The sequence below is a fragment of the Malus sylvestris genome, chromosome 15, assembly GCF_916048215.2.
Source record: "Malus sylvestris chromosome 15, drMalSylv7.2, whole genome shotgun sequence".
NCBI classification, from domain to species: domain Eukaryota; kingdom Viridiplantae; phylum Streptophyta; class Magnoliopsida; order Rosales; family Rosaceae; genus Malus; species Malus sylvestris.
The window spans coordinates 26167410-26173595 of record NC_062274.1 but is presented as its reverse complement, the minus strand read 5'-3'; the positions used below and the strand labels follow the sequence as shown (position 1 = coordinate 26173595).

The window sequence follows — 6186 nt, the reverse complement described above, 5'->3', positions numbered from 1 at the left end:
GATTTGATTAAAGGCAAAGCAGGGGGATGATAATGATGGCCTTTATTTAAATGCAAGGAATTGCTTGCATTTTATATAAATGCTTGCCGAGTGTGAAGAAAAAAGGGTGTGCATCCGGAAAACACAGAGGGAAAAGAAAATAGAGTGAGAGTGAGAAACTCTTGGGGATAGTGAGGCTCTTGGAAAAATTCTGTGAGTGTACATGAGATTGGGGTTTGGGTTATGTCAATTTAACTCATGTATGTTTTGTACTAGTTATTCTCATAGTGAAGAGCAATATCTCTCCGATGACGTAGGCAGGTTTTTGCCGAACCTCGTAATTCTCTTGGTGTCTTTATTTCTTGTATTTTAAATTGTTCAACTGTGGGTTTATAAGTTGGTGAGATAACAGGCCAAAGCACAACAGGAAGTCTATGTCCTATCTGCATTTTGGTTGTCAGGTTCTTGTTCGATTTGAAATACAGAAAGGCAAAGCATGTTGAAATTCGGAATGGTTACCAATGCCTGCATTTGGATGAGGGAGTACCCACAACAGGTTCACTGAGGGAACGATTACTGGCTCCCCTATGACTTGTCTAAATCTTAGGTTGAAGATATCTTTTGCTCAACTTCAGCAACCAACGAACAACTTTGACACAATTTCTGATAGGTGCGGTGGCTTTAGGAACGTCTATAAAGGAACTCTATCAGATGGCAGAATTGTAATTGTCAAGCGAGGTAAGCAACATGAACATAGTTCAGGTCAAGGGCTTCTAGAGTTTGAAATAGAGATAATGGTTTTGTACAGGATTCGTCATCGCCGTCTTGTCTCCTTAATTGGGTACTGTGATGAAAGGTCTGAGATGATATTGGTCTACGAGTTCATGGAAAAAGGGACCTTGAGAGAACATTTATATGAATCAAATTTGCCTCGCTTGACATGGAGGCAAAGACTTGAAATATGCATTGGTGCAGCAAAGGGCCTTCATTACCTCCACAAAGGTGGAGCCGAAGGCATTATTCACCGTGATGTTAAGTCCACCAACATCTTGTTGGATGCAAAATGTGTCGCCAAAGTTGCTGATTTTGGCCTTTCAAGATCTGGTCCGCTTGATGAAACTCATGTCAACACAAATGTCAAGGGCACTTTTGGTTGCCTAGATCCTGAGTACATAATGACTCAACAGTTGACAGAAAAATCGGATGTTTACTCCTTTGGCGTTGTTCTCCTTGAGGTGTTATGTGCAAGACCTGCTCTGGATAGGAATCTACCAAGAGAGCAAATAAATTTAGCGGAATGGGGAATGAATTGCAAGAAGAACGGATTGCTTGAACAGATTGTTGATTCTTCACTCAAAGGTCAGATTGATTCTTCACGCAAATAAATTAGACAACAAAGAAATGCTTGCAAGAAGATGCTTATGATAGGCCTACAATGGGTGATGTACTGTGGGACTTGGAGTACGCGTTACAGCTCCAGCAAACAGCAAAGCATAAAGAGCCCCACGAGGATAGCACGATCAATGCTTCATCAGAATTCATATTGCCAAATGTTCAGCGTTTTGCTTCCCATAGCTCTACAGTTAACCAAGATGATATGACCCTTTACGGGGTGGATGAATTGGACACAACAGCAAACGAAGTATTCTCATAACTAAAGATTGGTGATGCCAGATAAATCTGTGCTGTTTGTGAGGCATGAAAGTTAACCTTGTTCAAGTATCTATAGATTGAATAGCTATAAGTTCAGGTATGCCTTGTTAATTTTAGTCTTATCTTTGATAATTGTACTAGCATTGCTTTCCTATCGTTAAGATGGGATATGATCACATGAATTGTGTATAAGCAGAAGTTAACAAATTATATGATAAATCGGTAGTGACACTGGCTTGTTAAAAATATATTTTACTCCTCAAGCATTATCTTTTACTCCTCAACCTTGAGAATTACAACCGTAGTTTCCCTTTAGTTCTGCATACAACTTAAAAGGGTAAATGTTGACGGGCAGGAAGTCACCGGATACTAACAGAACATGGAGAAACTGGGACAATGTGTCTAGCATACCTACTGATGTCAAAGAAGTGAAAACCCGGACAAGGTGTCTAGCATTCCTACCGACATTAAAAGATCAGGTGAACCTGGTAATGTAGTATTTAACCTGTATTCAAGTGGCAACTTTGGTGGTTTAGATTCCCCTTTCTCCTCCCAGCCAACTACTCGTTTCTACTATGATTTCATGGTTAATTCAAATGAGTCTGAACTCATTAACGTCAGTTTAGGTGCTAGGACATAGTCTATAATAGAACAACCTTTCAAAATGGACTAAAAATGTTGGAAATAATGGAGGGATCAACTCCGATAACAAATTTCAAATAGTACAAATGTTGTTGTGGTGGGAAATAACGGAAGGTTCAATTGTGGTTGGTTAAGTGAGATGGTTGAGAAATGTCTGTTAAAGATTCTTGCAATAGGCCTACAATGGGGCGTATGTTGTGAGACTTGGTTTAGTGACCATCCCCATCACTATTCACTTGACAAGCTCCGACACTTGGCTTGGGCTTACATGAACTTGTATCATAGTTAGCACGATTTGTAAACCATAACAATGTCGTGTCAAAGCTTGACGGGTGAATACGCATGTGCTTGGCATGATAATACAAACGTTCTTCCCATAACTTATTACTTTATTAGCATGGCGTGATTGTAAATCTTCTCAATTTTGCACCTTCACATGTATTAACTCTGGGCTTGGGCTTTGAGATATTTTTAGGCTTGCATGTGATATTTTTCGCTTTAACAGTACCCAAATAGGTACTTTAGCCAAAACGGTCCCTAAGATTGACATAACTCCTCACTTTGGTTTCTAAGATTTGAAATCGATAAAAGTGGTCCCTAAATTTGCCCACCATCAATTATTTTGGTCATTCCATAAAAATCTCTATTAAATATGGACAAAAATGACAAAAATTACCCCTCACTTTAATTGGGCCAAAATGATTTGACAAAATTTGAGATAATATCTACACGCTACAGCTTATCAAATTTAAAGGGTAATCTACCATTATTTTCCCTTGACTTTTCAAGTGGTTGGCATTTCAACTTCACAGTCCACCACTTTTTCTGTTCCAAGTCTTCCTACTTCAATCATTTACATGGTCACTCAGACAGAACTCCATAGCCTAAACACTTGCAGAATTCAGCAACTCCATCAAATTTTCATGGAAAATCTTCGTATCCGCAAAACCCCTCTCCCTCTATTTTCTGTGCTTGTTTTTCTCCTCCATTTCTCATCCCTTCACTTTCCTTCGTTGGCTTATGAGCCCCCTGATGACTACTTCATCAACTGCGGGTCAAATGCTAATGCCACCCTCAATAACCATGTCTTCACTGCAGATCGTTTCTTCCACTCGAAGGCGAGCAGCCCTATCAATGGCGGCGACCAGTCCAATCTTTACCTTACAGCAAGAATTTTCAGGCAAGAATCCTACTATAAGTTCGACATCACTGAAAACGGTACTTATTTTGTACGTCTGCATTTCTTGGCTTTCGGCTCTTCCTCAAGTAATCTCTCCGCTGCTCTTTTTGATGTTTCGGCTTTTCCTAATATTTTGAATTCTGGATTCATGCTGTTGAAGAATTTCACTGCTAAGAATAGTAGTGGCAATTCTACGATAAAGGAGTTCTTTCTTGGCATTGATCCTGGCTCATTTAGGATATACTTTACGCCTCGTGGATCGTCTTTTGCATTTGTAAATGCCATTGAAGTCTTCCTTGCCCCTGCAAATTTCAGCCCTAAGAATTACACAAGTAGTTCCCCTTTAGTTCTACATACAATTTACAGGGTGAATGTTGGAGGTCAAGAAGTCCGACCAGATAAGGACAAACTATGGCGAAACTGGGATCCTGATGATCTTTATCTGAAGAATTCAAACTCTGCACAGGAAGCCGTATCCTCACAGATGCCTGACTACAAGGAGTATGAACTTGATGGTTTTGTTGCTGCTGCTAATGATTCTATTGCCCCAGTTTCAGTTTACGACACTGCCAAAGTAATGGACAATAGTAGTAGCAGCCCGTCCACTTTGTTCAACATAACCTGGTCGTTTAATGTGCGCAGGAACGCTAAACATCTCGTCCGGGCACATTTTTGCGACCTTGTTGGCCAAACTGCCGACATTGTTTTTAACTTGTATTCAAATGGAAACTTCACTAAGAGGGTGGGTGGACCCGAATCCATGTTTGGCAACCTGTTGCCTTACTACTACGATTTTGTGGTGGAGTCTAAGGAGTCTGAACTCATTAACATCAGCATAGGTCCTAACACAGAAGAAACTACCACTAAAAATTCCTTTCTAAATGGACTGGAAATGTTGGAAATAATGGAGGAATCAGCACCAATTCCAAATATGAAAGAGCCCAAGAGCATAAACGTCATTGTTGTGGTTGGTTCGGTTCTTGGAGGTCTGTCTCTTATCTGCATTTTGGTTATCGGGTTCTTGTTCGGTTTGAAATACAGAAAGGCAAAGCATGTTGAAACTTCTGAATGGTCACCAATGCCTGCATTTGGAGGAGGGAGTACCCACAGCAGGTTCACTGAGGGAACGATTACTGGCTCCCCTATGACTTATCTAAATCTTGGGTTGAAGATATCTTTTGCTCAACTTCAGCAAGCAACGAACAACTTTGACACAAAATTTCTGATAGGCGAGGGTGGCTTTGGGAACGTCTATAGAGGAACTCTATCAGATGGCAGAATTGTAGCTGTCAAGCGAGGTAAACGACATGAACATAGTTCAGGTCAAGGGCTTCCAGAGTTTGAAACAGAGATTATGGTTTTGTCCAGGATTCGTCATCGCCATCTTGTCTCCTTAATTGGGTACTGTGATGAAAGGTCTGAGATGATATTGGTCTACGAGTTCATGGAGAAAGGGACCTTGAGAGAACATTTATATGAATCTAATTTGCCTCGCTTGACATGGAAGCAAAGACTTGAAATATGCATTGGTGCAGCAAGGGGTCTTCATTACCTCCACAAAGGTGCAGCCGGAGGCATCATTCACCGCGATGTTAAGTCCACCAACATCTTGTTGGATGCAAAATGTGTCGCCAAAGTTGCTGATTTTGGCCTTTCAAGATCTGGTCCGCTTGATGAAACCCATGTCAGTACAAATGTCAAAGGCACCTTTGGTTACCTAGATCCTGAGTACATAATGACTCAACAGTTGACAGAAAAATCGGATGTTTACTCCTTCGGCGTTGTTCTCCTTGAGGTGTTATGTGCAAGACCTGCTCTGGATAGGAATCTACCAAGAGAGCAAATAAATTTAGCGGAATGGGGAATGAATTGCAAGAAGAACGGATTGCTTGAACAGATTGTTGATTCTTCACTCAAGGGTCAGATTGATCCTAGCTCGCTAAGAAAATTTAGCGAGACAACAGAGAAATGCTTGCAAGAAGATGCTTATGATAGGCCTACAATGGGTGATGTACTGTGGGACTTGGAGTACGCGTTACAGCTCCAGCAAACAGCAAAGCATAGAGAGCCCCACGAGGACAGCACGATCAATGCTTCATCAGAATTCATATTGCCTAATGTTCAGCATTTTCCTTCCCATAGCTCTACGGTTAACCCAGATGATATGACCTTTTCCGGGGTGGATGAATCGGACCAGGCAGCAATGAAGTATTCTCACAACTGAAGATTGGTGTGCAGTTTGAGAGGTGTGTAAGTTAACCTTGTTCAAGTATCTATAGATTGAATAGCTATAAGTTCAGGTGTGCCTTGTTAATTTTAGTCTTGTCTTTGATAATTTTCCTATCGTTAAGATGGGATATGATCATATGAATTGTGTATAAGCAGAAGTTAACAAATTATATTATAAATAAACTAGTTTTCCTTTTTGGGAGTTTCACCTCATTACCCCCAGAGGAGTGTCTTACTTTTGAGATAATGTTAGATGATAAAATTTCTATACTAACAAGACGGTATTCTAATTAAATTACTCTAATTTACGGGGAGGGATATTAGAACTTCGGTGCAAAGAGGCGAGCACATTGCTCCTGACCAAATTGGTCTAAACCAACCGTGGAACCCATATCCGTATATCTTCTCTGCTTGTTCTTCTCCTCCACTTCTCATCCTTTCACTTAGTCTCCGTAGCTTATAATATCCCAGATAAGTATTTTAGCAATTGTGGATCAGATGCT

The 6186-nt window shown here is 40.5% G+C and overlaps 1 pseudogene; it reads left to right on the top strand.

The window, feature by feature from the left end:
• Window positions 1–566: 566 nt before the first annotated feature.
• Window positions 567–5896, top strand: LOC126602865 (probable receptor-like protein kinase At5g24010; annotated as a pseudogene).
• The last annotated feature ends 290 nt before the right edge of the window (window positions 5897–6186 follow it).